The 6817-nt window shown below is 36.7% G+C and overlaps 1 long non-coding RNA gene across 3 annotated transcripts; it reads left to right on the top strand.

Moving 5' to 3' along the window:
• Window positions 1-2251: 2251 nt before the first annotated feature.
• On the top strand, window positions 2252-6029 carry LOC107207870. Of its 3 annotated transcripts, XR_004498607.1 has the most exons (5): window positions 2252-3301; window positions 3401-3514; window positions 3755-3809; window positions 4170-4409; window positions 5261-6029. It is a non-coding gene; the product is annotated as an uncharacterized LOC107207870 (long non-coding RNA). The 3 variants fall into 3 exon arrangements; XR_004498605.1 differs by having other exon boundaries at window positions 4170-6029; XR_004498606.1 differs by having other exon boundaries at window positions 3377-3514; window positions 4170-6029.
• Window positions 6030-6817: the final 788 nt, after the last annotated feature.

Genomic DNA, 6817 nt, shown 5'->3' with positions numbered 1-6817 from the left:
TACCTTTCATATCACCTTAGTAAAATATAGAAGAACATCAGTGGACTTTTTTCCTAAGCTTTTTCTTTTTAAAAAGTCAATGACATTTATCTTTATCCAAAGATGTCTTACCCAAAAAGGCCTGAACAAAGGCCTGTATAAATAATTTGCGTGAGCAAGCCTGTATAGATTACATATAGTAATGTTTAAGTAATAAGTTTGTTTAAGTAATCATAATAAAGACATAGAATCTATTTTGTAACTAGTGTTAAGAATAAAATAGATTATTTAGTTTGGGACTTTTTAAAGTTAATACTCTCCTGGGCAGTGGCAGCTGATAATAGCAGATACTCCTGGATGGTGCAGTTATGTGACTTTCACATGCAGAATGCTTTACAAACATCCAATAACATCCTAAGTGTAAAGGATATCTCAACAAGAACTGCAGGGAGGGTGACACTGCCTGTGTAGGAACATACAGGGGAAAAATAACCTATTTACTGTGATGGTGGCAAAACTTAAATTCAAATGAGCAACATTTTCTCAAGGAATTTAAGGAATCACTGCAGATGAAGTTTTATATAAATTAGGTTAAAGGGAAAGAAGTCAGCATTTCTCACCAATGGATACAAATTGAAATCATCTTCAGCAGCTACACTGGATGCTAAAGGTGCTCAGGGTGTACCAGCTGAGTTTGTACTATTCTGTTGCATTTTCTGGGTCCAGCAGCTTTCCCAGGAAAACAATTTTGTAAAAGACTATGTAATTATGCAAAGGTAATTAGATAAAAGTGAAGGTAATATCACCACTTTCATTTGCTTATAACTATATTATACACTCCCATGGATTATGTATGTTAGGGATTTGTGTTCCCTTTTTGAGTTTTTCACAAAAAATTGGAAAAAAGTACACTAAAATCCTGGGAGTCAAACCAAAGCCAGAGGTTATCCATAAGGTAAAGGAAAATCATATATATTTTTAAAATGTTTTCTGAGTCTTTTATGATGTTTCTACGTACACAAAGTACTTGGCAAGTCTTTTCTAAAGGATAGTCCCACCCCTTCAGAACAATCACAATGACAGAACACCATAAGTAAGGGGATTACTACTATTAATATCATCATTATTACCTTCTTTGCATCATTATAAGACACCCTAGTATTCTCTGATTAATATAGAAGCAAAATAATATTGGAGTCTTTGTGCAGGGATAAAAGCATATATGTAATAATGAGGTGTTTCACTACAATTACACTGCAATCAGCTCTCAGCCTTCTAAATACAAAGCACATGGACTCCATGGGTGGCTGGATCACTCACAGGTGTCTCCTGGAAACTGTGCTGCAAGTGGCAATTGCTTCGTCCAGGGAGAGAGATAAATACCATAAAATTGCAGCTAGGTATGGTGCAATTAAAACAACAGTAGAAAAAGCTATTTTAATGAAAATATAGGAAAAATACATGGCAATAACTAGAGCTGATGATTGTTTTGGGAGACTTGCATGTCTAGGAAGAACAATTTGCTAAATTAAGTCCTGAGTACCTTGTAAAAGAGGAAGAAAATTGAGGGGTTTTTACTTTTTTTGTTTCTTTAAGACACAGGAATTCATATGCTGGCTATTGCTCCTAAAGGGATGTCCTGGGATGATTGTGATGTTAAATTATATCCCCATTCATCCACCTAGCCCAGAAATAGGTTTTGTATCCTTAAAATTCCATCTAAGAGTAAAAGTGAGTGGAAAAGAAGCACCGAGTCTGTTATCAGAGACTGCACTTGTTCTCTGCTCGCATCGGGAGTTTTGACTACAGCACAGACAGACAACAAGACACAGATCACCTTGGCTTTCCAACTAGCCAGAGCAGAGAGGTCTTCCTGGACTGTTTTCTTTCCCTTTTTCTGAAACAAATCGAACCTGCTCTGGACTGGGGACTCGGGGGAGCACCGGGAGCTTGCACCCGTGGACTACCGGGAGCCCAGCCTGGGCAGCGGCATTTTCCAGTGCCAGAGGGACTGATAACAGAGCGAACACCCACAGGAAAGAGACCCTCTGAAGTTTGTCATCTTTTCTTCAGAGTGGTGAGAGGTTTTGTAATTTGATATTGTTCATTCTTGTGCTGGGTAGTACTTTGCCTGTTAAATAAACAGGTTTTTTCCACTTCTCTCAGAGAAATCTCTTCCCGAACAGGTTGGGGGGTGGGAGAAAGGGGCCACATGGGTTTGCTTCCCGAGGGGGGGGGTGGGGTGTGCTCATTGGGGGTTTTCTCCCAGATTTGCCCTAAACCAGGACAAGGGATCAGAGCATGCTATAGAATAGGAATTATCAAATTATAGATTTCAACTTTCCAGAGGCAATCTCTGAGGTGTCAACATATTTTACAACCTTCTGGGGTCTTTAGATGGCAGCACTGAATATTAACAATCTGCTTGTCTATTTTCCTTATAGGCAACAAATCTGCTTTCATTTTCCTGAAACAGGGCTAAGACAAAAGCAATTACAAGAGCTGCATTACTTAATTTTGATGAGCTCTTCCATCAGGCTGCACAGGACTTCATGTGCTTGGGAGATGTGATTCCTGAAGGTATAGGGCAGGAGGTTTCCTAACAAAGCAACAGCTACATCTCACTACTTAGGTTAAACACCTGAGCACCACAAATGCTAAAGATGATTTGGGGCAAGCCAGTGATTCTGGAGGCTCTGTAGGATTGTGTTGAAGCAAATCTACTGAAAAGGAATACACTGTGGCTGTCCTGGATAATTTTGAAATTCATAACACAAAGTTAGGAATAGGAAAAAAAAATTCTAGCATTTTTAAGCCCAAATGCTTATACTTACTCTACATAACCAGCAATTGCCTTTTGAAACAACATTTGGGTAAACCTGTAACTATGAATGGAAATGTGCTGTTAAAGCATGGTGAAAAAAGCACCAGAGACCTCAACCCCCCTCACAGCTGGTCGCTTTCACATGTAGAACTTGTTAAATACAACTCTAGCACTGCTCATTGTCTCATACTGATGCCTTTGTTCCTTTTCTGTCTCATAGTTCCACAGGTGGATGCTGAGGGAGAAAAGGAAGAATAAGCTGTTGGTTTTACAGCTCCTTGCAGTGAAATTAAATCAGTAATAAGAATCTGTTTCTGGAAACAGATCAGAACTTTGGCTGCCACTTTCCCAAAGAACTCAACCATTTCCAACCACTGGGAGATATGGCAGGGAAGACAGGGGCAAAGTGCATGGCAAGTTCAGTTCTTGTTCGGTAACTGCCAAGTCGCTCCAAATACAGCTCTTGAAAACTAATCTGGAAGGAATTTTCCTGTAATAGTGAGTAAAACTCATGTTTTTATGGAATTGTTTTTACAATTCTGATTTCTCAGATGGTCTTAAGAGTAACTATAGTCTTAGTGTCATTTGGTTCTGCAGGAACAAACACAGAACATAACATGGAAAAAATTAAATGGAAGATGGCAAAAGCAATTATCAAGATGCAATGAAGCCACCCTTCCTTCTCCCACTAGCACTGCTATGCATAAGCAGGTGAGTATTTCATACGCTGAAACTCTGGAGACTAAAAGTGTTAGCCTTGCACTGCTGTATTTTCTGATTAACTTACACCTTCTGAAATACAGACTTCTTTATTGCCTTCATTTCCAAAGGAAGGCTTAGATGTGTTACTTCTGGTAATTACTCAGTCCTATTCATGTCATATCTGAGCCACTGCTGATGCACCTCTTATACACAACACTGAATGTCTCTCTTCATGGTTATATTCTTGAGGTACTTCCTGTGCATGGGGATAGAGAGGACACCTATCAGTAAGATATGTCACAAGGTGAGTATATAGTTCTGTTCTTGCTGTTATACTCACACCAGAACTTGACTTCTTCCACTGCATTTCAGTCACAGTCATGTTCAGTCACTGAACAACAGTAAGTTAAGAAAGGAGAGAAGCATTTCAGCTGGAAAAGGCTTTTAAGTTTACCAAGTCTATTCAATTTTTGCTCATCTTCCAGAAATTTAAATATATACAGTTCTGGGTATGTAAAATTGCTGAGAGAAAGCATTATTGCTGTCTCAACTGAGCAGGAAAGAAACTTGACCATAATTAAACAGTTTCTCCAGGAAATCATGGGTATCTTCTCCCATATGCTAATGATGATTGATTGAGATATTATTCCTTATTCTTCCCTAGGACTCCTAAACTTGTGACAGAAGAGAGAAAATGGAAAAGGGGGGAAATAAAAGGGAAGTGTATCCTCCTTACACCCTCTTTGTTTTTCATTGCCTACAAACAAGTCCCTTCCTCTCACAGCAGAGCAGTTCAGCTGTGCTACTCCATTCCTTCTCAGCTTCCTTCTCCTTTATACAGGAGTTTATAAGCTACTTCTCTGCCTCACCAGTCTGATTTACTTAATCCAGCTATGAAAAGCAGGTAAATTCTAAGCTTTATTCCTCCAGCTCTATTCTATTCCTTCTTCCATGCATGCTGAGTTTGGGGAGGAAGATAATGTGTGGGCAGCATTGCACACAACTATCCTGAAGGAACATATATTTCTACACCTAAATTTTTATATGGCAAGGGAAATTCATATTAACTCCTTTCTCACTTCTTGCCTGAATCCAAGATTCAGTGCCTTTCATGTCACAGATAGATGGGAATATTTAATAAACAAAGTTCAAGCCTGTGAAAATCAGACAAAGCATGGCATAAACAAATAAATGTGCCATAGATTTAGTCTCTCATCTCTTAATTTTCTGCATTAACTTTTGCACCTTTATCCTGAAGAATAGTTTTGTTTTCAAGCTCCAAAGTCTCCCCAAACTTTGGTACCAAAACATGATGTATGAAGAGTTCCTTGCTGCTAGTACCATGTCTGTGTTCATGCCTCCATTTACTGCCTGTTTTACCAATCTCCCTATTTGTTCTCTCTTCAGTACAAAAATAAAACCAAGGTGGGTCAGAACAACTCATTCCATAACCCCTTGATAGAATGCAATTGCATGTCCCCATGACATCTGAGGCTCTCAAACTTCAGCATCTTTAAATTTCCTTCTGTTACTGCTGGTTTTAGTGTGGTTTTTTTTTGGCTTCTGTTTTTTTAATGAAAAATTCAATGAAACTAAAAGGCAGTTTCATCAAGGTGTCATGGGATAATAGAAAAAATTCTTGCCCTATTTTAATTAGAACATGAATCCTACTGAGTTTAATTATCCTGTCTTATTATAAATTTGACAATAAGGACAACCTGCCAAAAAAATATACATTTTTTGTTTGCTTTCCAGGAAAAGCTGTCATGGTCTATTTGCATCTCAGATTCACATGACAATGTACTCTGATTTAAGCTTTATTTCATGAACTCATTAAGAAATTCAACAAGAAGCAAACCTGACGAACTGGGTGTCAACCCCCTTTGATCCAGACTGGTCTATCATGTGAATTCCCTGATTCACCATTCCAATCTTGAGGTCAGCCACAGCCTGTGGAAGGGTGAGGCAACAGCTCAGGGTTTTCTGTGGCTATAACATTTACTATAATAGGACAACATTTACTGGAATAGAATATTCACATTTACTAGAATAGGACAATATTTAATAGAATAGTTGTATTTCTCATTTTATTAGAGGGAGCAAAAATTATCTTCTTATCTTTAAATCCTACTACGGGGTAATTTCCATGTTAAAATCTATGATTTATGGTTTTTCCCCCCGCAGCACTCTAATAAAATTCTGTTTATAAACATAATTAAATGTCATAGATGTAGCTAATTTAGAAATACTATATATGTATGAACCTTTATAACACTCTATATTGTATCTTTATTGAAATGCCATGATTCATAGCAGTAATAATTTACTTGCTTTTTTTTCAATATGTTGATTAACAGAGCTAAATTTGTAACTTCATAAACAGCAGTGCAGTAATGTGTATGCTAGAAATTAAAAATAATTGTTATAGTAATATTTTTACCTTCCAAATACGGCAAAACATGAGAAGTTATATTTATGCTTTCCTAATACAACTATTAAATAAAAAAGATTGTTTCAATTTGAACTGCTTTTTTAAAAAAATCCTGCCATTCTTTCTGCAATTCCTCTCAGTTAGTACCCTCACTAATGGATTAAGCAGTCCCTTAAAAGCAATTAAATGGGGAAGTGTTACAGAAAAAGCTATTTTAATTTGTAAAGCATTAGACTGGATATGAAATTTTCCTATAAAAAATACTTGGCAAAAAGAATACTCTTAAGTATAACAGAACTTGAAGAAGCAATGCGTGTAATACAGCCCTAACCATATTACTGTCTGAAATAGGAAGAAATACTAAGGAATTATAGAGATGGAAAATAGTAAGAACTTATTAGAAACTTCTCACCAAAATAAGGAACTCCAACTATTCTAATTCAACTTCTATGAATATTTAAGTCAATAATGTGTTTCCTATTCTTGCTTAGTTGATCTAGAGAAAGAAATTATATAAAATATTTAATATTTGGAGAGGGGGTCAGACTACTTATTTGATTTATACAGCATATCAATCTAAAGTAAACCTCTTGACAGATGCAAATTTAATTAATCGTAGCTAAATATTTGCTTTTCTTTTAAATGTTTTATGTATGTTACACATTCATTTCCTCCCCTTTTTCCTCTGTTGATGAGCTTCTTCTATGGCAGATTATGTAAAGTAGATAGAGGGAAAATTAGGGAAAGAAAGCATAAAAAGTTACTATTTTCTTCCTTTTATAAAACAAGATTAATGTAAACCAACACATACAACTTAAAAGCCCAAAACAAATCAACGACAAAACAAAGCAAAACCAGAAGTAATGTCTTAATTTCAGTAG

This window comes from Parus major, chromosome 8 (genome assembly GCF_001522545.3).
Source record: "Parus major isolate Abel chromosome 8, Parus_major1.1, whole genome shotgun sequence".
Classification (NCBI taxonomy): Eukaryota; Metazoa; Chordata; class Aves; order Passeriformes; family Paridae; genus Parus; species Parus major.
The sequence above is the reverse complement of the archived record's forward strand: the minus strand, read 5'-3'. Positions and strand labels throughout refer to the sequence as shown.